Source organism: Aquarana catesbeiana, linkage group LG04 (assembly GCF_042186555.1).
Source record: "Aquarana catesbeiana isolate 2022-GZ linkage group LG04, ASM4218655v1, whole genome shotgun sequence".
Classification (NCBI taxonomy): domain Eukaryota; kingdom Metazoa; phylum Chordata; class Amphibia; order Anura; family Ranidae; genus Aquarana; species Aquarana catesbeiana.
Window position 1 is genome coordinate 236,772,330 of NC_133327.1, and position 26,933 is coordinate 236,799,262.

Genomic DNA, 26,933 nt, shown 5'->3' on the forward strand with positions numbered 1-26,933 from the left:
TATCCATCTTGTCCGGCGAGGCGCTAGCTTGGGCTGCCCCTCTGTGGGAACTGAATGATCCAGTGGTTTCTAGCCTGTCTGATTTCTTGAAACTTTTTCGGAATATCTTTGAGGAACCGGGTCGTGTCTCCTCAGTGGCTAGCGCTCTTTTACGTCTCCGTCAAGAGTCCGCTTCTGTGGGACAGTATGCTCTTCAGTTCCGTATCCTCACAGCTGAATTGAGCTGGAATAATGAGGCCCTAGTTGCAACCATTTTACATGGCCTCTTTGATAGAGTGAAGGATGAATTAGCAGGAAGATCCCTTCCTGCTGATCTGGACGGTGTCATCACCTTGTGTAACCAGATCGATATTCGCTTTCAGGAGAGGGCCCTGGAAAAAAGACGCCAGCACTCCCCGTTCCTTAGGCAGCTTGAGCTCCCAGTCCCTTCTCTTCGATCCGAGGAGCACCCCCTGCCCGTTGAGGAACCTATGCAGCTGGGCTGGACCAAGTTGTCTCCTGAAGAACGCGCTAGGCGCAGAACTCTGGGCCTGTGCCTCTATTGTGGGGCCAAAGGTCATTTTCGTGACACTTGTTCTCTTTGTCCTGAAAAACGATCGGGGCTAATACATCTGGAAAGTGGAGTATTAGACCCTGAAGTATCACCTTCATCTTCTTGTCTTCTTCTTTCTGTGTTCCTTCATGTCGGCGATTCCTCTCGTTCGGTCTCGGCACATCTGGATTCCGGAGCCGCTGGCAATTTCATGCATTGGGAAACTGCATCTTCCATGAAACTTACCCTTTTGCCCCTTTCAACGCCATTGATGGTCTTGGCGATTGATGGCACTGTTCTCCCAGGGGGTCCTATCCGCTTCCAAACCCTTCCTGTTAAGTTGTCGGGAGGGACACTCCATCAGGAGTGGATATCCTTCCTTGTCTTGCCTAAGGCTTCATCTCCTATCATATTAGGTCTTCCTTGGTTACGGTTCCATTCTCTACACATTGACTGGACTGCTGGACGGATCCTGGCTTGGGGTTCCTCCTGTTCCTCTTCCTACCTACTCAAGGTTACCCCAAAAGAGAAACTTTCTGTTGCCACCATCCCAGTATCTTCTGCTCTTCCCGCTGCATATAGCGATTTCTGGAATGTCTCCTGCAATAGTCCGGCTGAGGCACTTTCTGGGTCATGTGGCACTCTGGATGAGGAGCCCACCTGTGAACTTGAGCCGATCATTCACTCCAGTTTGCATGGTCATTTACCTTTGCCTGTTCCTGGACCCCCTTGGACGCACACCCAGGCTGACTCGTCTACCAGTTCCACAGTCGCTATGCCCTGTGATGCGATTCTGGTGGTCGCTGCACCTGGCAATGCTGTTCAGTCAGCCTCTGCACCAGTTCAGCCTATGCCCAGTGAAGCTATCCAGCTTGACTTCTGTGACACATCACTTTCTAACCAAACAGAGGGGGACCAGAAGAAAAGCGGGGCTCATGAGAGAGGCAATCTAAAAAATATATCGAATAATAATGAAATATTTATTGTAGGTACACAGTAGAAAAACATGGTGATATGTACAGCAGCATAACCAAAAAGTAACCCTGCCCTGATAAAATTTGATCAATACCTGGATTGATCAAAAACAAAAAACACAGACATGGGGAACATATAACAAGTAGGGACTTACAAAACAAAACAAAAACGTCCGGACGTCTAAGCTATTGATGTCTGTGCAAACCAACAATATTATAAAGTTGTGAGTTTTTAGATTGTTTTCTGTCTAGGAGGGAGGGGCGATCCCGTCCTGCTGCCTTGCGTTTGGCCCTCCTAAGCTGTTTATGGGAGTATCCACGTTCCCGAAAGCGTTTGTATAGCTCGTCGCTTTCACGTCTATAGTCTTCTTTATTGGAACAGTTTCGCTTGATACGGAGGAATTGACCTACAGGGATACTATCCTTGAGCCATTTCGGGTGGTGACTGTCTGCTCTTAGTAGTGTGTTCGCAGAAGTCTCCTTGCGGTAGGTCTGGGTCACCAGGGAGGAGTTCCTCCTGCTAATGAATAGATCCAGATCCCATAAGTATGTCAATTTGATGTTGCGGTCATTGGTGTTGAGATAATTGATAAATTGCGCCAGCGTGTCCTGGTCGCCCTTCCAAATGACAAACACGTCGTCGATGTACCTGAGCCACGTGTGTACATGGCTCAGGTACATCGGCGAGGTGTACACGACATCCTCCTCCCATAGTCCCAGATGAAGACAAGCGTATGCTGGGGCCCATGGTGCTCCCATGGAGGTGCCATTGATTTGTTGATAAAAATTCGACAAAAATTTAAAAAAATTGTTTTTAAGAGCGAAGGTCAACAGGTCCACCAGAAATTCATTCTGTGGACCATAGTTGGGAAAGTGTCTGTCAAGGAAGACATCAACTGCTTTAATTCCCCATTCGTGGGGAATCGACGTGTACAAAGATTCCACGTCGATCCCCACCAGGAGGAGCTCCCCCTGTACATTGATCTGAGAGATGTGTCTCAGGACATCGCCTGTATCCTTCACATAGGATCTAAGGTCTATAACTATAATCTATACCGCGATCCACTAACCACTAACTACACATGCAAGGCCGTTACATCTCCATTAACAGCATGAATTGATGTCCCATTATAGGACTCATTCTGGCATCCCATTCCACGGCCTATCACCCTCTCTTTGATTCCCTCCCGCTTTCTCCCCCCACCCCCTCTCCCTCCCCGCACCCCTGATCCCTCCACACCTCATCCTGAGCCGCCCCTCCCCCGGGGGAATTGATGTCTGGTCAACAAACCTTACCCAGCATTGCTGTACACTTTATAATATTGTTGGTTTGCACAGACATCAATAGCTTAGACGTCCGGACGTTTTTGTTTTGTTTTGTAAGTCCCTACTTGTTATATGTTCCCCATGTCTGTGTTTTTTGTTTTTGATCAATCCAGGTATTGATCAAATTTTATCAGGGTAGGGTTACTTTTTGGTTATGCTACTGTACATATCACCATGTTTTTCTACTGTGTACCTACAATAAATATTTCATTACTATTCGATATATTTTTTAGATTGCCTCTCTCATGAGCCCCGCTTTTCTTCTGGTCCCCCTCTGTTTGGGACAATTTTTGGGTTACGAGTTATTAGGGGTTGGAGGGCAACTATAGGTTCAGGTCATGGTATTTCATACATGGTAAAACAAGCCTTTAACATGTTATTTTTGATTCACTTTCTAACCAACCTGGTCTCAGGGATCCACTGACTTCTGCCCAGTCTGATGATCCTGTGTTGGATGTCCAGTTCATCTTTAAGGGTCTGGGGGACCCTGCTCAGACTCCTGATGGTCTTCTTATGCCTTTACCCATTCCTAAGAAGCCTTTAGCCCTCAATAAGTCCTCTCATCCTCTCCCTACCTTGGTTTTGGTCTCTGAGGATAATCTTAAGTACGAGGTTAGTCAAGTTCTCGATTCCCAGCGCCGTAGAGGCATTCTTCAGTACCTTGTACATTGGGAAGGGTTTGGTCCTGAGGAGAGGTCTTGGATCACTGCATCTGAGATCTTTGCGCCTCGTCTGTTGAGGATGTTTCATCTGAAGTTTCCCTTTAAGCCAGGGCCCAGACGGGGGAGGGGGAGGCCTCATAAGAGGGGGGTACTGTCATGGTTATGCAATAGAGTTTCTCTGTCAGCTTACCTGTCTCCATGTGTTCATCTCTAAAGACCAGCTGCCTCTCACCTGACTGGTTTTATAACCCCACCCCATGCTGATCAACCATTGTGTGTTAGCCTCCGTGTGTACTTGCTGTGTCTCCTACATCTGATTCCAGTTACCGACTTTGGCCTGTTCTTAACTGTTCCTGTCTGCTCGTGACCCTTATCTTTGGCGTGTCCCCGACCATCCCTGTTTGCCTGTGACCCTGAACCTTGGCGTGAACTCTGTTGTCCTTGTCTGCTTGTGGCCCCGACCTTGGCTTGTTCCTTACTTTCCTTGTTGTTCCAGCCTGCTGCCTCCTTCCTCTTCTCCTGTAGTCTACCGTGAGCGTGAGCTGTGAGACCCTGGGGGCCGCGACCTGGAGACAGACTGCAGCGCAGTCCATCCTCACCACTAGAGGCTCTGGTGAACACCTGCTGGCTCTTAGACTCCGTGCCCTGGGGAATCTATGCTCTAGCTCCCAGTGGGATCTGTGTCAGTGATCCAGTAGATTTGCTTCCTGAACCTCCCAGGGTTCAATCCACAGCAGTCAGTCCTAGGGTCCACTACCTTAGCGGTGCACTTCTGACCCCTGCAGAGTGCATCTATTACCTAGCCTCAAGGTGACCTGACAGTCTATCATAGGAGATATTTACATTCCCTGTGATAAAAATAAAAATGAAAGGAACAGTGTAAAAATAAAATAAAAAAGCAAAATAAATAATTTTTAAAAAATTAAATAAATAAAGCACCCCTGTCCCCCCCCGTGCTCATGGCCAAAGGCGAAAGCAAGCGTCGGTCTTGTGTCGTATGTAAACAGTAATTGCACCATGCATGTATCACCTGCGAATGTCAGATCGAGGGCAGTAATTCTAGCAGTAGACCTCCTCTGTAAATCTAAAGTGGTAACCTGCTTTTAAAAATGTATGTAGTTTGTCGCTGTTGCATGGTTGTGCGCAATTTTAAAGCATGTCGTGTTTGGTATCTATGTACTCAGCATAAAATCATCTTTTATTTCAGGGATATGCAATTAGCAGACCTCCAGCTGTTGCAGAACTACAAGTCCCATGAGGCATAGCAAGACTCTGATAGCCACAAACATGACACCCAGAGGCAGAGGCATGATGGGACTTGTAGTTTTGCAACAGCTGGAGGTCCGCTAATTGCATATCCCTGTTTTAAATTTTACCAAACATTTGGGCAATATAGTGTGTTTTAGTGCATTAAAATAAGAATTTTTTTTCCCAAAAAAATTGGGTTTGAAAAATCGCTGCGCAAATACTGTGTGAAAAAAAATTGCAACACCCACCATTTTAATCTGTAGGGCATTTGCTTTAAAAAAATATATAATGTTTCAGGGTTCAAAGTACATTTCTAGCAAAAAACAAAATTTTTAATAATGTAAACAAAAAGTGTCAGAAAGAGCTTGGTCTTCATGTGGTTAGAAGAGTGGGTGATGTGTGGCATAAGCTTCTAATGTTGTGCATAAAATGCCAGGACAGTTCAACCCCCCAAATTACCCCATTTTGGAAAGTAGACACCCCAAGCTATTTGCTGATAGGCATGTTGAGTCCATGGAATATTTTATATTTTGCCACAAGTTTCGGGAAAATTCCAATTTTTGTTTCTTTTTTTTTAGTTGTCATTAAATGATATAAATGATATATTGCTCACACTTGGCATGGGTATATGTGAAATTACACTCCAAAATGCATTCTGCTGCTTCTCCTGAGTAAGGAGATACCACATGTGTGAGACTTTTTGGAAGCGTAGGCGCGTACAGGACCCCGAAAACCAATCACCGCCTTCAGCATTTTCCAACGGAAAATGTGTGATAGGACCTTGTTGTCGGAAATTCCGACCGTGTGTGGGCTCCATCACACATTTTCCATCGGAATTTCCGACACACAAAGTTTGAGAGCTTGCTATAAAATTTTCCGACAACAAAATCCGTTGTCGGAAATTCCGATCGTGTGTACACAAATCCGACGCACAAAGTGTCACGCATGCTCAGAATAAATTAAGAGATGAAAGCTATTGGCTACTGCCCCGTTTATAGCCCCGACGTACGTGTTTTACGTCACCGCGTTTAGAACGATCGGATTTTCCGACAACTTTGTGTGACCGTGTGTATGCAAGACAAGTTTGAGCCAACATCCATTGGAAAAAATCCATTGATTTTGTTGTCGGAATGTCCGATCAATGTCCGACCGTGTGTACAGGGCATTAGGGCGCAGATTTCACTCCTCACTACCTATCATAGTTTTGGAGGCCATGAAATGCCAAGATAGCACGACCCCCGCCCCCCCCCCCCCAAATGACCCAATTTTGGAAAGTAGACTTCCAGAGCTATGTGTTGAAAGGCATGTTGAGTCCATGGAATATTTTATATTTTGCCACAAGTTTCGGGAAAATTACAAACATTTATTTTTTTTTGCACAAAGTTTACACTAAATTATATATTGCTCAAACATGCCATGGGTATATGTGAAATTACACCCCAAAATACACTCTGCTGCTTCTCCTGAGTACGGGAATACCATATGTGTAGGACTTTTTGGGAGCCTAGCCGCGTACGGGACCCCGAAAACCAATCACCGCCTTCAGGATTTCTAAGGCGTAAAATGGTGATTTCCCTTCCTCACTACCTATCACAGTTTCGGAGGCCCTGAAATGTCAAGATAGCACAAATTCCCCACCCCCCCAAATTACCCCCCAAGTTATTTGCTAAGAGGCATGGTGAGTATTTTGCAGCTCTCATTTGTTTTGCAAAAAGGAAAATGTTTTTTTTTTTCTTTTTTCAATTTTCAAACCTTTGTGACAAAAAGCAAGATCTGTAAAACACTCAACATGCCTCTCAGCAAATCGCTTGGGGTATCTACTTTCCAAAATTGGGTCATTTGGGGGGGGGGGGGGGGGTTTGTGCTATCTTGGCATTTCATGGTCTCCGAAACTGATAGGTACTGAGGAGTGAAATAAAAAATGTACGCCCTTAGAAAGCCTGAAAGTGGTGCTTGGTTTTCGGGGTCCTGTATGCGTCTAGACTGCCAAAAAGTCACACACCTGTGGTATCCCCATACTCAGGAGAAGCAGCAGAATGTATTTTGGGGTGTAATTTCACATATACGCATGGCATGTTTGAGCAATATACTGTATCATTTAGTGACAACTTTGTCATTTTTCAATCACTTGTGACAAAAAAAATAAAACATTCAATGGGTTTAACTTGCCTCTCAGCAAATTCCTTGGGGTGTTTACTTTCCAAAATGGGGTCATTTGGGGGGGGGGGGTTGTACTGCCCTTCCATTATAGCACCTCAAGAAATGAGATAGGCAGTCATAAACTAAAAGCTGCGTAAATTCCAGAAAATGTACCCTAGTTTGTAGACGCTATAACTTTTGTGCAAACCAATAAATATAGGCTTATTGAATTTTTTTTACCCGAGACATGTGGCTGAATTTATTTTGGCCTAAATGTATGAATAAAATTGAATTTATTGTATTTTTTTTTATAACAAAAAGTAGAAAATATAAAAAAATGTAAAAAATGTCCATTTTTTTTGTTTATATCGCCAAAAACAAAAACCGTAGAGGTGATCAAATACCACTAAAAGAAAGCTCTATTTGTGGGAAAAAAAGGACACAATTTTCATTTGGCTACAGCATTGCATGACCACGCAATTACCAGTAAAAGCAGCGCAGTGCCAAATTGCAAAAAATGTTCTGGTCATTAAGGGGGCAAATCCTACCGGGGCTGAAGTGGTTAAAATGGATCTTCACTGCATCTGAGCAACACAAACTAAAAACACAATTTAATTCATTTTGAATATTCAAAGCAAACTTCCATTCATTCATGTTCTTTATTTTGGTGAGAAATCTTTGAAAAACACCCCCTATCAGTTCTATCTGTGGCTAGCTTGAGTAAGCATAGCTCCCAACTGTCCCTGATTTGGAGCAATATCCCTCTGTCCTTCTTTCCTCCTCATTTGTCCCTAATTTTGGTCCAATCCATATAGTTGTATATAAAATGCACTTTTTATCTTTCAAAAAGAGTTTCCCAGTGCTAAACCTTTCATCCAAATATCCAAATTCTAAATGGCTGCATTTGTAAATTTTAAAAGCCAATATAAAGGAATAGCAGTGGTAAAAAAAAGCCGTTGTAGATTTAATAAACCTTTTTTTCGGTTAATGCTCCTTTAAGGGGGTGAGGCAGGGGGCGTGTCCTATGCCTACATATGTTTGCTAGTAGGTGTCCCTCATTCCCATCTCAAAATGTTGGGAGGTATGAGTAAGTGCAAATGATTCATGTAGCATTTATTTCCTGCCCTTAGCTCAAGTATGCAGGCAGGAGGGTGTACTTAGCTGAGGAAACCCCTCCTCCTCTCCTCCCCTCTTGAAGACTCATGGGATGTATGACATCATTTGCCTAGGCCTGGAAACCAGAAAGTACCTGAAGAAATGTTAAAAAAAAAAAAATTACACAAGTAATTATTACATATTTTCCTATCTATTTACTAATGCTAGCAGCATGTGGATTAAAAATAATCATTGTTTATTGGGAGAGTGAAGTTCCCCTTAAGCACGTGTAGATACAAAACAATCACAATAGGTGCCAACCGACAGGATGTCGGTCCCGGGACTAAAAAACAGAATATTTAATTATTCTCTTCTGATTAGGCAAAGCGAAATCTGCATCACATGTACTATCCATTGGATGTGCACGTCAAACAAAAAAAAAATCTCATGTACTGTTGGTGTCTAAATATTCTGAATATAATGATAAATATTAGATCAGTTATTTTATTGCTTTTATTTTTCCAACAGAGTTACTGTATGAGCACAGGCATTTTTGGACATTGTTTTTTGACATTTGGATTGTATTGGTATGAATGCAATGCTGTTACCAGTTTGATAGTGCAGGTTTTTGTGATATTCCTTTTTGACGTGATAATTATTAGCTTAGGGTTTGGGATAGATGAAAGCAACAAGTACGCTTTTCCTCTCCCAGCAGCACATGATCCACTTACCTCTGTTCAGCTGTTGAGTGTGAAGTGACATACCTGGTATTTCTAGATATGGAAGATTATTTGACTCATTCATCTTCCTCCAGTGTGACAGTGCTTGTGCTTGGTGATTGGCCAAGTGCTGTCACATGGGGACAGGAATAAGGTTTTCAGAATGATATAAGCTACAAGTCCATAGTTGCCAACATTGTAAAAAAATTAAAGGGATGCTTTTTTTGTCTGTGGGGGGAGTCTTATTATAATTAGGGGCGGACATTCATTTGTAGGTGTGGCCTAGCAGCAGAAAACGTGGTTTAAGTGTAATATTGGGCGTGGCTTAAAGGGGTGTGACTCAAAGGGGGTGTGGTTAGAGTCTGAGATAACAAGGGATGGAGGGAGAAACAAAGAAAGAGAGAGAGAGAGAAGGAAGGAAAAAAGAGGACTGGAGGGACAGCAGGCCCAGATCCTACACCACAATAGAAATATGTGTATTCCAGAAAGTTTCACAATCAGCGGATAAAGATACTCCAAACACCTGGTGTTAGCACTTCAATCATCCCGGCACCATGGTTGTTATGGTGTCAGGGTGATTGAAGTGCATTATTTCTATTATTACATTGTAATATAAAATGAAATAGTTTAACTCACCATAATGCAGAATCAGTGGGAGCCCTGAGCGTGTCACTTGTCACGTCGCCTGCCACCAGATGCCATCAGGTGTCCCCAGTAGAGTCCCTCCTTACATCTCAGGTGTCCCCAGCAGAGTGCCTCGTTACATCTCAGGTGTCCCCAGCAGAGTGCCTCCTTACATCTCAGGTGTCCCCAGCGGAGTGCCTCCTTACATCTCAGGTGTCCCCAGCGGAGTGCTTCCTTACATCTCAGGTGTCCCCAGCGGAATGCTTCCTTACATCTCAGGTGTCCCCAGCGGAATGCCTCCTTACATCTCAGGTGTCCCCAGCGGAGTGCCTCCTTACATCTCAGGTGTCACTGTTCCCAGCGGAGTGCTTCCTTACATCTCAGGTGTCACTGTCCCCAGCGGAGTGCCTCCTTACATCTCAGGGTTTACAGGGTGTCCATGACTCTACATTGTATGTATTGCAGTCACTATCCGGGTGTATAATGGAGTTCGAAGCTGAACTGGACATTTTACTTGTTACTATTATGGGTAATATGGGTGTTGGTGACAGACAGGGCGTACACCCGCCTCCGGGTGACACAACATGGCGGCCGCAGACTTGACTCATCAGAGGGGGCGGGGAAGTAGGAGGAGCTCTGGGAGCTTGGTGTGTTTATCATGTCCCCAGTCACATGACTCCCCGTTCCGCGCCCCGCCCCAATACAACTCCACTTGGCGCCAAATTTCTATGCCCAGTGCAAGCGGCTCTGCAGGCATAGACATTTTGTCTTGTCCTTGCGCGATTGGCCGACCGGAGCCCTGCCCCTCCATCATTTGGTCTTCTGGAAAATGGCAGCCGATGGAGACATTATCTCTGCCGGTCGTGGACCTCTAGCAGCGGCGGCGGCGAAAAATCAGGAAAAAAGGAATTTCCAGGGAAACACTAAAATCGGGAAAAGGGTCTAAATCCCGGGAATGTCCCGGGACTATTGGCAACTATGCAAGTCAGAGCTTGCAGATGACTTCCTCTTATTACTCCTGTAGCTGATTGGAGTGGCAGGGGAGCAAACGGAAGGTGAGTATGTGCTGCTAAGGAAGGGGTGGTTATGTGTACCCCATACATGGTTCACTTTAAAGCTGAACTCCAGGAATTAAGCAAAATGTACCCTTGCAGTATCCCACCCCCGTAATTCAATGATAAATGTTGATTTAGTTTGGGGGTGCATGAATAATACATACCTTATACAAGATATGCCAACAGTCCTGATTTTCCCGGGACATTCATGGTATTCAGACCCTTGTCTCGATCTTACCGTGTCCCGGGAAAAAAAAATCACAGGAAATTGGCTTTGTCCTGACTCCTGATGTATCGCCAGAGCCGCCACTAGAGGTCCCAGGCCGGCTCTGGTGATTTGAGCTCCGCCACCATTTTACAAAAGACCAGCTCTCCTGGAGGCCGAGGGGAAGAAACAAGAGGCAGAGCCCAGGTGGCTGCCAATAGAAATGGAGCTGTCGCTAACCCCCCGCCCCCTGGCCTGCTGTCAGTTTGTGACCTGTTGTGAAAAAGGCCATGGAGCGGGGGGGTTGGCCTCAGCTCCATTTCTATTGGCAGCCGCTTTCATTGCCACCCGGGCTCTGCCTCTTGTTTCTTCCCCTCGATCTCCATGAGAGCTGGTCTTCTCTGTAAAATGGCGGCAGAGATCAAATCATCAGTGCCGGCCCCTGGTGACATGCTGCAGATCTACTGACACGCTGCAGATCTGATGACAAGCTGCATCTGGTGACATGCTGCATCTGGTGACAAGCTGCATCTGGTGGCAAGTGACCTGCTGCATCTGGTTGCAAGTGACGTGGCAGGTGACAAGCTGCATCTGGTGGCAGCTGACATGGCAAGTGACAAGTTGCATCTGGTGGCAGGCAACATGGCAAGTGACAAGTTGCATCTGGTGGCAGGCAACATGGCAAGTGACAAGTTGCATCTGGTGGCAGGCGACATGGCAAGTGACAATCTGCATCTGATGGCAGATGACGTGGCAAGTGACAAACTGCATCTGGCGTTAGGCGACATGGCAAGTGACAAGCTGCATCTGGTGGCAGGCGAAGTGGCAAGCAACAAGTTGCATCTGGTGGCAGGCGACGTGGCAAGTGACAATCCACAGCCGATGGCAGGCGACGTGGCAAGTGACAAGCTGCATCTGGTGGCAGGCGACGTGGCAAGTGACAAGCTGCATCTGGTGGCAGGCGACGTGGCAAGTGACAAGCTGCATCTGGTGGCAAGTGACAAGCTCCATCTGGTGGCAGATGACGGTGGCAAGTGACACGCTTAGGGCTCCCTCTGATTCTGCATTATGGTGAGTTGAACTATTTCGTTGTATATTACAATGTAATAATAGAAATAATGCGCTTCAATCAACTTGACTCCAAATCAACCATGGTGCCGCGATGATTGAAGCACTGACACCAGGTGTTTGGGGTATCTTTATCTGCTGATTATTTAACTTTCTGAAATACACATACACATATTGCTTGTTTCTTCCCCTCGGTATCCTTGAGAGCTGGTCTTCTCTGTAAAATGGCCGCAGAGATCAAATCACTGGTGCTGGCTCCTGGTGACAAGCTGCATCTGGTAACAAGCTGCATCTGGTGGCAAGCGACGTGCTGCATCTGGTGGCAATGATGTGGCAGGTGGCAAGCTGCAAGTGACAAGTTGCATCTGGTGGCAGGCGACGTGGCAAGTGTCAATCTGCATCTAATGCAGGCGATGTGGCAAGTGACAATCTGCATCTGGTGGCAAGCGACAAGGCAAGTGACAAGTTGCATCTGGTGGCAAGTGACAATCTGCATCTGGTAGCAGGCGAAGTGGCAAGTGACAAGTTGCATCTGGTGGCAGGCAAAGTGGCAAGTGACAAGTTGCATCTGGTGGCAGGCGATGTGGCAAGTTATTATTATTATTATTATACAGGACCAACAGTTTGCGCAGCGCTTTACAACATGAGGACAGACAGTACACTTACAATGCAAATCATTACAGGAGGGATCACAGGGCCCTGCTCGTTAGAGCTTACAATCTAGAAGGGAGGGTCAATTGGAACAAAAGCTAATAACTGTGGGGGGTGAGCTGATGGAGAAAATGAAAATACAGTTGTTAGGTGTGGGTAGGGTAGGCTTCTCTGAAGAGAAGGGTTTTCAGGGATCGTTTAAAAGCTAATAGAGTAGGAGATAAGCAGACAGATTGGGGTAAGGCATTTCATAGGATTGGAGAGGCTTTGGAAAAGTCCTGGAGGCGAGCATGGGAGGAGGTGACGAGGGAGCTTGAGAGCAGGAGGTCTTGAGAGAAACAAAGAGAACGAATAGGCTGGTATTTAGAGACTAGGCTAGTGATGTAGCTGGGGGCTAAATTGTGGATGGTTTTGTAAGTAGTTGGTAGTATTTTGAATTTAATTTGTTGGTTGAGCGGAAGCCAGTGGAGGGTTTGACAGAGAGGGATAGCAGACACAGAGCGATTGGTAAGGTGGATGAGTCTGGCAGTAGCATTCATGATGGATTGAAGAGGCGATAGACTATGTAGATGTAAGCCAATGAGAAGGGAGTTGCAGTAGTCACGGCGAGAGATGACCAAGGAGTGAATTAAGAGCTTTGTTGTGTCCTTGGTTAGAAAGAGGCATATTTTGGAGATGTTGCAGAGGTTGAGGCGGCAAGATTTGGACAGTAATTGGACGTGGTGCTTAAAGGAGAGTTCAGAGTCCAGGACTACACCTAGAACCATGGCATGTGGGGATGAGTTTATAGTCGTGCCATCGATTTCGACAGAGATCAGGGGAAGGGAAAGGGGCATATAGGGGAGGAAAAATTATAAGTTCGGTTTAGGATAGATTGAGTTTGAGGAAGTGGTGTGACATCCAGACTTATATATCTGATAGTAAATTAGTGATACGTGAGGAGACAGAGGGAGTGAGCTGAGGGCTAGAGAAATAGATTTGGGTGTCGTCAGCGTAGAGGTGGTATTGGAAGCCATGGGAGGCTATCAGCTGACCCAGGGAGGAGGTGTAGATTGAAAATAGGAGAGGCAAAAGAACAGAACCTTGGGGGACCCTAACAGAGAAAGGAAGAGTAGAGGAGGAAGTAGAGTTGTAAGAAATGCTAAAGGTGTGGTTTAATAAATAGAAAGAGAACCAGCGAAGAGTACAGTCATGGAGACCAAAGGCGTGGAGTTGTTTGAGGAGGAGGGGGTGGTCAACCGTATCAAAGGCAGCAGAGAGGTCCAGGAGTAGGAGTACAGAATAGTGTAGATTGGTTTTGGCCATTAGTAGTTTGTTTGTGTTTTAGGAGAGCAGTTTCTGAGGAGTGTTGAGGACGAAAACACCCTGTACAACCACTTTTACCTACAGGTAAGCCTATATTAAGGCTTACCTATAGGTGCTTGAAATATCTCCTAAACCTCCACGGTTTAGGAGATATTTACTAAAAAGGCGAGCGCTGATGTCATCGGCGCATGCGCCCTTTAGAAAGGGCACATCGTCCAACAAAATGAAAATTTTGTGTTACATTTGATGCATCTTGTATAATGACTTTTACAACATAGTGATGACTTTTTTTTTTAAAGAACAAAAGTGGGTAAGAAAGCAACTAAAATATTTTTGTGAACTTACCTTTGTGTCCCTATCCTCAGTGTTCTAGTAAAGATATGCTTGTACTGATATACTGCCTCTTACCTTTACAATTTGATTTTACTATCCCACAGTATCTTAGTAGAGATGGGCCGAACATTCCCCTGTTTTGTTCACACCATAACTCCCGAACAGAGAAAAAGTTCTGACCCAAACAGCGACCTCTAATAAAGTCTATGGAACCCAAACTTGAAAAATCTAAAATTTTGAAGGCTTATATGCAAGTTTTTGCCCATATAAAGGGTCCAGGTACTGCCCTGGGGGACCAATGCAAAAAATGTTTTTAAAAAAGATAGTTTTTTCAAAAGCAGTGATTTTAATGATGCTTAAACTGAAACAATAAAAATGAAAAAATACTTTAAATATAGTGCCTGGGGGTCCCCTTAGTCTGCCTGTAAAGTGTACCATGTAAAGAACCTACTGCAGCAAAACTTCTAAAGAAAACAAAAAGGAATGAAATGACATTTAAATTGCCGGAAATAGAAAAATGTTAACAAAAAAACAGTGTGGGGATCCCTCCCCAGTACATACCAGGCCCTTTGGGCCTTTTCCCGACAACCCTGGTTGGTGGTTGTAGGGGTCTGCAGGCAGGGGACTTATAGGAATCTGGAAGCTCCCTTTGTTTTTTTACTAGAGAAAAATTGTTTATTCGATTTTTACAGTACAAGCGATGCATATACACATTTGTTTACAAAGATGTTATTACATGAATTGTCACAAAACGAATGGGCTGCACATTTAAACAGGAGAAAGATGTGCAGAGCTGTTAAATTACATCACATTAGGATATGAGTTTGGAGGTAGTAGATTCCAGCAATACTATTTAAGGAGGTCCTGGGGGAGGAGGGGGGGGGTCTGGAGATAGGCAGGATACACAGAATACAAAAAGGGGGGGGGATAGGAGGGACAAGGGGGGGGAAGGGAGGGGGGCTTGGAGGAGGGCAGGGGGTGAAGGAGGGACCTCATCTACTTTGCTAGGTTCACAGAGCTCAAAAAATGATTAGATATTAAGGACATCATAATGTTCTAATAGGGGAATGGCGCTGTTCACAGATAATGGAAAAAACAAAAAACGCAAAGCACAACCCACCAGAAAATGGGAAAAAAGAAAATGTGAATAAAAAATGTGAAAAAATAATAAACAATAAATGTGCAGTGTGTACCAAAGTCCACAGCAACCTATGTGAAAGAATCTAACTAAAATCCTATAAATTAATCCATTAAGTTAATTACATAAGGTGTGAATATGCAAGTCACTACCATAAGTGAAAAAATGCAAAATCATACATAGTACAAAATGGATAAAAGTGACATAAAAAGTAATATCAACATTTAAAATAACCACTCACATGCCCAATATCATAAACAATACATAAAATATACATGTAAGTGAGCCAAATAAACATCTGTGATCTTCCTGATTTGAATAGTAAAAAAATGTAAATAAAAATGTAAAAATGTATGTTGGAGGTGAATTAATCAAAAAATGAGAATAATAAATATGTGCAATCAAACAAGTATATAAATAAATGGATGTATGTGATGCAATCAAAATCGTCCAATATAAATTGTCCAATGAAGGTATATCAGACAGGTATGTAATCCCCAACGAATTTCAATGTTAATGTGTCCGTGTCTGGCAGGCCCCCTCTTGTGCCCTCACTCACCAGAAAGCCCAACCCCTGCAGGGGTGAAGGGCATGAATCAATCCTGTGGCCGGAATACTGGAGTCCCGGAATCCCCCTCTCAGGTTCAGCGAGCCCCTTCCAACTGGATCCACGTTGTTCTTTACATAAGTATCCACCGGAACAAAATATGTGTGGAGAAACAAGGAATCCTCATAGTGTAAGTCCGTTTAGAATTAAGAGTTTATTGTTCAAAAGATGATTTTTAAGTTTAAAAACGGGAGCTGACAGTGCTCTCATAGCAAAACAGAAGCGGATGGTGTCTAGGTAGCGAGGTGACGGCGTGCGTTCCACCAACCTGGCTACCGAAACCGGAAGTGCAGAGTCAGAACGTAGAAGCGACGTGTGCGTACCGTATGACCACGCCTAAGGCACCGGAACAAAATATGTGTGGAGAAACAAGGAATCCTCATAGTGTAAGTCCGTTTAGAATTAAGAGTTTATTGTTCAAAAGATGATTTTTAAGTTTAAAAACGGGAGCTGACAGTGCTCTCCTAGCAAAAGAGAAGCGGATGGTGTCTAGGTAGCGAGGTGATGGCGTGCGTTCCACCAACCTGGCTACCGAAACCGGAAGTGCAGAGTCAGAACGTAGAAGCGACGTGTGCGTACCGTATGACCACGCCTAAGGCCTAAGGCGTGGTCATACGGTACGCACTTGTCGCTTCTACGTTCTGACTCTGCACTTCCGGTTTCGGTAGCCAGGTTGGTGGAACGCATGCCGTCACCTCGCTACCTAGACACTGTAATGGAAATTTGTAAGTTCTGTATATAATTGTATTGTATTTTGTATGTATCGCACACTGCCCTCACTGTGCACACGGCACTAATAATGTTTTCAGTACATGTTTACATTCTTTTGAGTCCTGATTAGAATAAGCCTGCCTATGTAACGCCCCTTGTTACGATAAACCTACAATTGTAATATTAATGTGATACCTACGTAATCATGTGCATAAAAACCTTTAATTGCGTCATAATAAAGCAGAACAGTAATTTGGAAAGATGCTGAGCATATCTTTTGTGTCTGTTCCCTACTGCAGTAGTTATTATTAATTTGGAACCACTAATCAATATGAGGATAGGAGTTGCCTATCATCAATTTAACCGAGTCAGCATGGCGAGCTTTGCCTTAGGAGGGGATTCCAGGTGACCCTGAGTATCCGAAACGAGGAGCTTGAGACGATCCGGGAAATTCTGATAATCAGCCGGCTGAGGTAAGCCTTTTGCTTACATTTGAGTTATCAGACTTCCTTGATCGGTAAGGCATTTTCGGGACAAAGGGTACCTATTTTACTCCCCTTAATTGAACTGTATTGATTGTTGGTTATATGTTATGTTGTCCCTGTCTATTGTCCATTGGAGTGTTATAGATAAGAAAGGGAAGAATAGTGCTGTTCACAGGTATATGTAGTACATCTGCTAGATAAAGTAGTTTAGAGGCAAGAGGGTATAGGCACAAGTAAAGAAGAGAGAAGACTGGCCAGTCATTATGGGCATTGAATTAAGTAAGGGAATGAAGGGTAAGAGACCCTCAAAAATGCCCAGAGCAAGAGGAGCGCTACATATGAACCAAAGGTGCGGTTCTGCCTATACTGAGCCCCTAGATTAATGGTTAGAGTGGACAGGGATCCACATTGGGTAACTGGGTTACCAAAGTCCACAGGGACTAAGAATCATGCAGAGTAAACAGCTATCTATGTGAGCAGGATGGATCAAGGGTGACATTAACACTAGACAGAAAGGGACATTTTCATGTTAAGTTGTGGGATGAATTTGGGGTCAGGCACTATAACTATTAGAGTCAGAAACAGAGAAATGAGAGTTAAAACAGAATACTTTATATGTTGTCAGAGAGGGAAGATGGGATGAGCACTCTGGCTGCCCGTCTGATCATAGAAGCTAGATATAAAAGATATCTGAACAAAATAAGGAAAGTAGACTTTAGACAGGAAAATATTAATGAGAGTTAAAAGAAAGTGAGAGAATGATATGCATGTGTTGTGCACAAATGGGAAAAATGTAAGCGATTTTAGAGAGATATTGGTGTATGTGTGTGCGAATGCTGGGACCTTTAGTTCTATTGCTTGTGTGTGTCATGTACGCAGATGTGACCCCCTCCTTTGCGCTCTCATGAAAGAAATGTGGCTGGGATGAGAGGTCAGTGATACGCTGGAAGGACACCATGCCAATTCCAGTTTTTTAGACAAAACATTTATAACAAAATGTGCCGGGTTAACGAATCTAATGGTAAACAATGTGATCACAATTATTTTGAATCTGTTTTCCAAACATGGTAAAATGAAGGTTACATTTAACCGTGTATTACACAAATTGAATATCCTTTGCTAGTGGAAACAGTGCATTTAAAAAAGGGAAATTAAGTAAAATTAAGTAATAATGAGTATTAATTTCTAATATGAGTTTAACAATTTTATTAATAATATAGATATATTGAAACTGGTTTAGACAACCTTTGGATGGAAATGAAATTCAGGTTAATGGGGAAATTTGTAATGAATGAGATTAGTTTAGATTAAGATAACAATTTTGTACATTTATACAATAAGCCCTTATTGAGAGAAAAAAAAGATTAAAATGAGGTTGTTATTTTGAATAAAGCTGCCATAATATTTAACAAAGCCAAGATGGATGGAATACATAAGAAGTTCTTCTATAAAAATGAAATTTTAAGGTTTTTGATAATAACTTGATGTGCGGTCCATGATGTAAGAGTAATATTAAATAAAATTTAAATATAACAGACCCATCACATCAAGTCCACACACCCTGTTAGGATAGATGCCACCTGCAGCCAGTTGTTTTATAGTTTTTGATGCTTTCTGGTCCATCATACAGATTGTTGATCCTTTTGTTTTTGTTTATTTTCATTTTTGAAATCCAAAGCAGAATGTGTGGATTGTGAAATGATGTGCCCCTTTTCCTTGTAAGTGCAGTGGTATAAGCAGAAGAATATTTTGGATTTATGGGCATCTCTGCATGACCACAGGGTATTGTTATCATTTATTAATATTGCCAGGAAGAAGTTGTCTTTTGAAACATGAAACTGGAGTTCTTACACAAACAGTGTGATAGAACACAAGCCATTGTAATATATTTATGCAAGCTGGACCCAGTAATGAAGGGTTCACCCCGATATATCAGAGCTGCAGTTTTTATGCAAAGGTGCTATTAGACAAAGTTAGATATTGTTTTGGTCAAACATTTAATTTTTAATGGTCCGACATTCTGTGCAGCAAATATACAGATAACTAAATGTTTGTCTAATGAAAGGTTTAAAATATGAGTTTGTTTATGTACAAATCTAACAATGAAAAATGCGTACATTTGAATCCAGCCACCTTATTGCCTCTTTTGGAGGAGGCCGGAGACAAAGGAAGACACATGTGTTAAATTGATGGTGTAGGAATCAGCTGCTGTGAGCCCAGTGCAGGATACACTCCCTGAAGACCCAGATATTACATTTTTTGTAGATTTGAGTATGCAGTTTATCACCCAGAAGGATACTCTGTATTCAAAGTCATTGGATCCTTTTTCCCCAGCTCAAGAAGCAGAGCTCCATGTTTTAGCAAAGCCTGTGAGCTATAAAAAGAGTGTATATTTATATAGATAGTCGAGATATAGAGAGCTTTTGGTTCCATTTGAAGGGCCAGAAGTTTGTTTTTACTTCGGCAGGTAAACCAACCAAGCATGCCAAGTTAATTTGATCGGCTGTTTTCAGCCTTCCAGGTTCTTGCTGAGGTAGCCATATTAACTTTCACACATGGAAGCAGACCAGGTGACTAAGGATGCTGCATTTACAGCCCCGGACACTTGATGGGTCTGTGCAACTCACAGATTCCACCCTAGTTCTGGCCCAGTATAGCTGGGATTAATAATTCAACTTTAAGGACCCCAGAACGAGAAGAACAAGTGGTCCACAGGGGGCAACTTCTTATGAAACAGGACTTTGGAAAAGGTGATCATTTATGTCTGCCAGCCACCATTTTCCCTCCAGCTTGACACATGGACCGTGTCATCAGTCACAAGAAGTTATGGCTGCCTTAGTAAATGAGCGTGGGATAGAGCCAGGGTTCACCACAGTTGTTTTTATAACATACCACTTCTTGTTTTACCTGTTACCAAAGGTGTTACCAAAAGCTCAACATCCCTCCCAGAGATTACAAAAAAGATATATCCAGATGCCCAAGTTAGGATCTTACGAGTATGCATTTTGTCTGTATGGACATGTTTTTTGGATGTCCAGTGGCAAATGCTACTGCACAGGCCACAGTAAAAAGTGTTATCAGAAGTAGTTTGTAAGTACAGAGTGCCAGAAAGTACAGAGAGTAACAGAGGAAATCATTTTTTATAGGAGAGTCCTTAATAGAAGTTTTGAGGTTTTATTTTTACACCCCTTACTGTCTACAATGTAGCGGACAAAGTAGAGTAAGAAACTAGAAAACTTTTGCCTGAATGTTTTCTTATATTTTATCAAGCCCCTAAGGGGGATGTTGGACTCTCTCCCTATAGGATTTTGTTTGGGAGTGTGTTACTCACTTGCTTATATTTTGTCTCAGCAGCTGAAGTCCTTCATTCGGATCTCACAGAGAATGTTGCTGATCTTTTAAGGTTTTTTGACAAACTCATTTATGTGTTTTCTCCCCAATTCCAGATCCTAAAAGTTTGGAAGGATCTAAAACTAAAGCCAGGTGACTTGTGGATTGTTAAGAGACATTTATATATAAGGAAAAGTTTGGAGACTCAATACAGCATCTATTTCATGTACAGTTTTTGCAAAACGTGAAGAAAAAGTCACCTGGATCCACACCAGACACTGCAAAAATGACTAAATTAAAGAAATCTCTGAGTTTGATTTGTTTCCCTCTTGTGATCACAGTCTAGGGTATTTTTTTGATTCAATTACTTTAATTCTACGGGATATATATATATTTGAAAAGTAGTTCAGCCATGTGTGAAGTCATATTTGTCTTTTGTACGTCTTCCATTTTATGTAGAATTGTCTGTGTTTACATATGCTGATAAGTCAGCATGCCAACAATTCAGCTAGAAGGCCATTCTGGCCACAGGAGTGTACAGCCAGTACAGAGAGTAAATATGTCTTATCAATCAGTTGTTTTTCATAATGAAAAGTCATTTTGTAATGAAAAAGTTGCCCAGCTATTATTTTCTCCACAATGGAGTTTTTGCCTCTTTGACCAGGACTACCTCCACCTAAGCGTGTGGAGGTTCCAGGTTAAAGGTGATAGCAGGTATGGTTAGTGATCAAAATATTGATCAAAAGAGGGGAGACTGTAATGGAAATTTGTAAATTCTGTATATAATTGTATTGTATTTTGTATGTATCGCACACTGCCCTCACTGTGCACACGGCACTAATAATGTTTTCAGTACATGTTTACATTCTTTTGAGTCCTGATTAGAATAAGCCTGCCTATGTAACGCCCCTTGTTATGATAAACCTACAATTGTAATATTAATGTGATACCTACGTAATCATGTGCATAAAAACCTTCAATTGCGTCATAATAAAGCAGAACAGTAATTTGGAAAGATGCTGAGCATATCTTTTGTGTCTGTTCCCTACTGCAGTAATTATTATTAATTTGGAACCACTAATCAATATGAGGATAGGAGTTGCCTATCATCAATTTAACCGAGTCAACACCATCCGCTTCTGTTTTGCTAGGAGAGCACTGTCAGCTCCCGTTTTTAAACTTAAAAATCATCTTTTGAACAATAAACTCTTAATTCTAAACGGACTTACACTATGAGGATTCCTTGTTTCTCCACACATATTTTGTTCCGGTGGATACTTATGTAAAGAACAACGTGGATCCAGTTGGAAGAGGCTCGCTGAACCTGAGAGGGGGATTCCGGGACTCCAGTATTCCGGCCACAGGATTGATTCATGCCCTTCACCCCTGCAGGGGTTGGGCTTTCTGGTGAGTGAGGGCACAAGAGGGGGCCTGCCAGGCACGGACACATTAACATTGAAATTCGTTGGGGATTACATACCTGTCTGATATACCTTCATTGGACAATTTATATTGGACGATTTTGATTGCATCACATACATCCATTTATTTATATACTTGTTTGATTGCACATATTTATTATTCTCATTTTTTGATTAATTCACCTCCAACATACATTTTTACATTTTTATTTACATTTTTTACTATTCAAATCAGGAAGATCACAGATGTTTATTTGGCTCACTTACATGTATATTTTATGTATTGTTTATGATGTTGGGCACGTGAGTGGGTATTTTAAATGTTGATATTACTTTTTATGTCACTTTTATCCATTTTGTACTATGTATGATTTTGCATTTTTTCACTTATGGTAGTGACTTGCATATTCACACCTTATGTAATTAACTTAATGGATTAATTTATAGGATTTTAGTTAGATTCTTTCACATAGGTTGCTGTGGACTTTGGTGCACACTGCACATTTATTGTTTATTATTTTTTCACATTTTTTATTCACATTTTCTTTTTTCCCATTTTCTGGTGGGTTGTGCTTTGCGATTTTTGTTTTTTCCATTATCTGTGAACAGCGCCATTCCCCTATTAGAACATTTTGGTTATGTGGATTTCACTTCGGTGTTTCCATTTTGCTTGGGGGGCTGCAGTTCCTTGTTATTACTGATCCTAAGCGCGGGATATTTGATTTCTATTAAGGACATCATAGCAGTATTACACTGTTGCGGGGTAGGTCCAGCAGCAATCTCTCAATGGTCATCCGCCACCTTAGTGCCCCAGGCATCTATCCATCCCGACCATATTTTGTCAAATTTGCCAGGGCAACTTCGGTTGGCATAGGTAAGCTTATACAATGGCAGGCACCATGAGGACACCCTGGGAGGCGTATTGTCTTTCCAATGGAGGAATATCTCCCTACGGGCATAGATAATAGCATAATTCAGGAATAGCCTAGTATATTTACCCGGTACCCTAGAGTCAAAAACATTAAGCAGCATCATTTTGGGGTCTGTTCCAAGTTCCAGGGAGGTAACCCGGCTAAGGGTGTCAGCTATCTCTGATCAATAGTTTCCGAGGTGGGGACAGGACCATGTTATATGGAAGAAGGTGGCAGAGCTCTGATCAAATCTAGGGCAGGCCACTGAGGTTCTAGGGTTCATAATTGTCAATCGCTTTGGAGTGTAATAGGCCCTGTAGAGGAACTTGACCTGCATAAATCAGTCTCTGGCCGAGATCATGTTAGTAACAAAGGAAGATACACATGTCTCCCAATTCTCCTCTGATAGATCTGGGATGTCTAATTTCCACTTAGCTAGGGTTTTTTCAAGTTTCTTCAGAGGGGCTACGGACAAGTGGAAGTACAGGGAGGAAAGGGGTTTATCTATGATCTTGGCAGTAAGTAGTCCCTCCACAGGGTCTGATTCCAGTATGATTTGCGCTGGGAACTGTTTCCTATACGCATGCCGAAGCTGGTAGTATCGAAACAACATCCACCCCGGTAATGCATAGGCACTTTTTAGATCAGAGAAGGATCTCAGTTTACCCCCTGTAACTATATGCTTCAGTTTGACTATACCCTTCCTTGCCCAGACCTGGGGGTCTGGAACGGTATTCAAATGTGGTAGATTGGGATTGCCCCAGAGAGGAATGTAGGGAGAGAACGTCTCAGGGGAGCCAAAACGGGTCCTGGCTTTATTCCATACCTTGATAGTTGTGCACATCAGCTCCGTGATGCCAGGGTGAGATCTCGCCCCCCTGAATACCACATTGCTGAGGGAGGAGTATGAGCCCATTATGGCTGCTTCCAAGGTCACTGCTGGGTTGTCTTGTAGTTGGGAAAACCACCATCTGACTGTCACCAGGATGGCCGCCCACAAGTAGATCTGAAAATCTGGTAGGGACAGGCCTCTCTGGGTGACAGGCAGCTGAAGGGTGGTAATGGCTAGTCGTGGGGGGTCTTCTGTTCAAAACAAAGGAAGATATTATACTTTTTATTTTGGAGAAGAATGAAGCCAGAGGAATCAAAGTGGCATTTTGAAAAAGGTAAAGGAATTTGGGGAGATAAACCATTTTAACTAAGTTTACCCTACCTACTGGCGATAGGGGGAGGGTCCTCCAGGCTATACATTTATGCGAGAAGTTTTTAAGTAATGGTTGAAGGTTCAGCTCATAATATGAGGACAATGTAGTCCCAATCTTTACACCTAAGTATTTGAATTCAGATGTCCAGTTGAGGGGGGTGCCTGTTGGTGGGTGGTGACCCGACACATTTAGTGAAAAAAGGAGTGATTTCCCCCAATTAACCTTGATGCCCGAAAATGAGCTGAATTAATCTATTATTTGAAGCGCTGGTGGGAGGGAGGAGATGTCTTTGAGGAAGAGGAGGGAATCATCGGCATATAAGGATATTTTATTTGTTACTTCGCCGACTTGGATTCCCTTTACTGAAGGGGCGGATCTAATACGAGCTGCCACAGACTCCATGGCTAGCACGAATAATCCAGGGGATAGTGGGCAGCCCTGTCTGGTGCCCCTGGACAGGGGAAACGACAATGAGAGCAAATTATTTGTGCAAATACGGGCCGTGGGATTGTGGTATAGCATCTGGACCCAGCTGATAAAACGAGGGCCAAACCCGAATTTGTGAAGGACCGCCCAGAGGTAGTGCCACTTAACCGAGTCAAAGGCCTTTTTGGCGTCTAAGGAGGCGACCACCCCCGGGCCATCCCCGCCCGCCCTGGAGACATGTGTAAGGAGGCGTCAGATGTTTATGTCGGTCCCTCTGCCTGGCCTGCATGCACCAGTGTCGTAATCACAGTGTTCAATCGAGCGGCCAACACCTTAGCCAACAGCTTGGCGTCCACATTAAGGAGGGAGATTGGGCAATACGAAGAACACTGTTCAGGAGGCTTACCAGGTTTAAGGATGACCACTATAACTGCCTCAGCCATGGTCGGGGGTTATGAATTCCCTTCCATGGCTTTTTGCAGTACTAGTCTAAACAGTAGTAATATATATTAATATATATATTATATATATTATATATTATTATATATTATATTAATAATATTATTTGCATAAGTTTTAAAGAATTCAGCAAGTATCCCGTCCGGGCCTGGCGTTTTGCTATTTTGCAAGGTGGCAACTACCCTTTGTAATGCTTCTAATAGGATAGGACCGTCTAAAGCTTCTCTAAATGTGGATGTCAGGCAAGGGAGCTCCACCCCATCGAGGTATGCCGTCAATTCTTCGTCCATGCACTCCATTCGAGAACCATAGAGTTCCCGATAGAATAATGCAAATCTGTCATTGATGGAAGAGGGCTCTGTCAGAGTCGTCCCATCCGAGTCACATATGGACGAGATAGTCACCGAGGAGGAGCTTTCCCTCACCAGCCATGCCAGCATACTGCCTGTCTTCTCCCCATGCTCAAAGATTCTTTGGGACTGATGTAGGAACTTCGTTTTGGTGGCTGATGTTCATAGCAGTAAAACATCTTTCAACGCTGCCTGGAAATTAGATGGTCTCGGAGTCCCCGACTCGGAGTATTCCTCCTCAAATGCTGTCACCCTCTCCTCAGCCTTTCGGGTCTCCTCCCTCAGATCTTTACGGACCTTGCGGATATGCGACTGCAAGCTACCCCTGGTGAAGGCCTTAAATGCGTCCCAAGACGCAATTAGAGACACTGATTGATCCAATTCCCGCCAATATTGCATCGCCTCAGACCTATATGGTTCAGATATTCTGGAATCAGACAGCAAGAACCTGGATAGTCTCCACAAACTCTCCCCCGGTGTACAGGACATGCACAGCTTCAAGGCAAGTGGGGCGTGATCGGATATGCCACGGAGGAGAATGGTGATATCCCTAACCCTGGGTAGGACAGATCCCCCCGCATAGGCAAGGTCTATACATGAGAGGGTTTTGTGTGAGGCTGAGTGGCATGTATAGGCCCTCCGAGAAGGGTTATGCCATCTCCAAACATCAGTTAGATTGGAAGCTTCCGCCCAGGTGAGCAGCTCTGAAGATGAGCCCGCTCCGGGTGAGAGTCTGTCCATCCCAGGATCCGGGGCCAGGTTAAAGTCCCCTAGCATCACCACATTATCCATAGCATAAGTAGCAATTCTAGAGATAAGCTGGTTAAGTAATCTCGTGGAGGCCGGGGGGGGGGGTAGGTACAGTCCCACCACCACCAGCTCCAATCTACCATGGCATGGAGTATTACAAAGCAGCCCTCCGAGTCTAGTTCCAGCGCCAGCAGTTTAAACGGTGGAGACTTATGAACAAAAATGCTGACCCCCCTAGAGTAATTAGTGTATGTGGAGTGGTACTGATGTCCCACCCAGGGCCGTCTAAGGCTCAAAAGCTTACTGCCTGTCAACTGAGTTTCCTGCAGTATACATATTTGAGGATGATAGGTTTTGAGAAACTGAAACACTAATGACCTCTTCACAGAGGAGTTCAAACCCCTAATGTTCCATGAAACAATAGTACAGTCAGCCATAATCATCTAATCGTACATTTTCAAGCTGTGGACCTACACCCAAAATTAGATGCAAGGTCCGGACCACTATGTGGATCAGGACGTGACATCCAAAACATTTAGTGACATACATGTTTACATCGCTTGTGAAAAAACAACAAAAGAACCAATTATAACAAGATATACCCAACCAATCCCCCCAACCCGCCAACCCCAGCCCCAACTTTTGGGGAGGCTCAGGATCCCAACTTAGAATCAAGGTGAACACGCCTGTAATGGGGGAAAGCAAGCAAAACGGCATCCGCAGTTCAGCAGTCAGATGTTACATCTAGTCTCTTGCTGGAGACCGGATCAGAGAAAAAGCGGGTGCAGGCTCCCGGCAGCTGCCAGGGGTATAAACTTAAACGTTAATGTTGCAGAGTCAACCAAATTATTCCGGTCAGTGCCAAAGGAGAAAAAACAGGGTGGTGGGGGATGGGGGAGTGAGGATGTGGCAGGAGTCAACCTTTATATATATGCCTCTTCGATATATATGCCTCAATCAGCCTCAAGATGGGCTGAGGGGCATCATCTCCCGATACCCTTGTCACCCATAAGGGTGAGCATGCAGTGGCACTTAATGCATGATCCGAGTCAAGAGGCCCTACTCGGGCCAATGTATAAGAGAGGCACATCTTTAAGGCCACTGGTGGCTATGGCACTGATGGGCTGCATTCCCTGCCATAGGGATAGTAGTAGCTAAGTACATGCTGTTACATTCGGGGGGGGGGGCCTGGGTCCAGGATGGG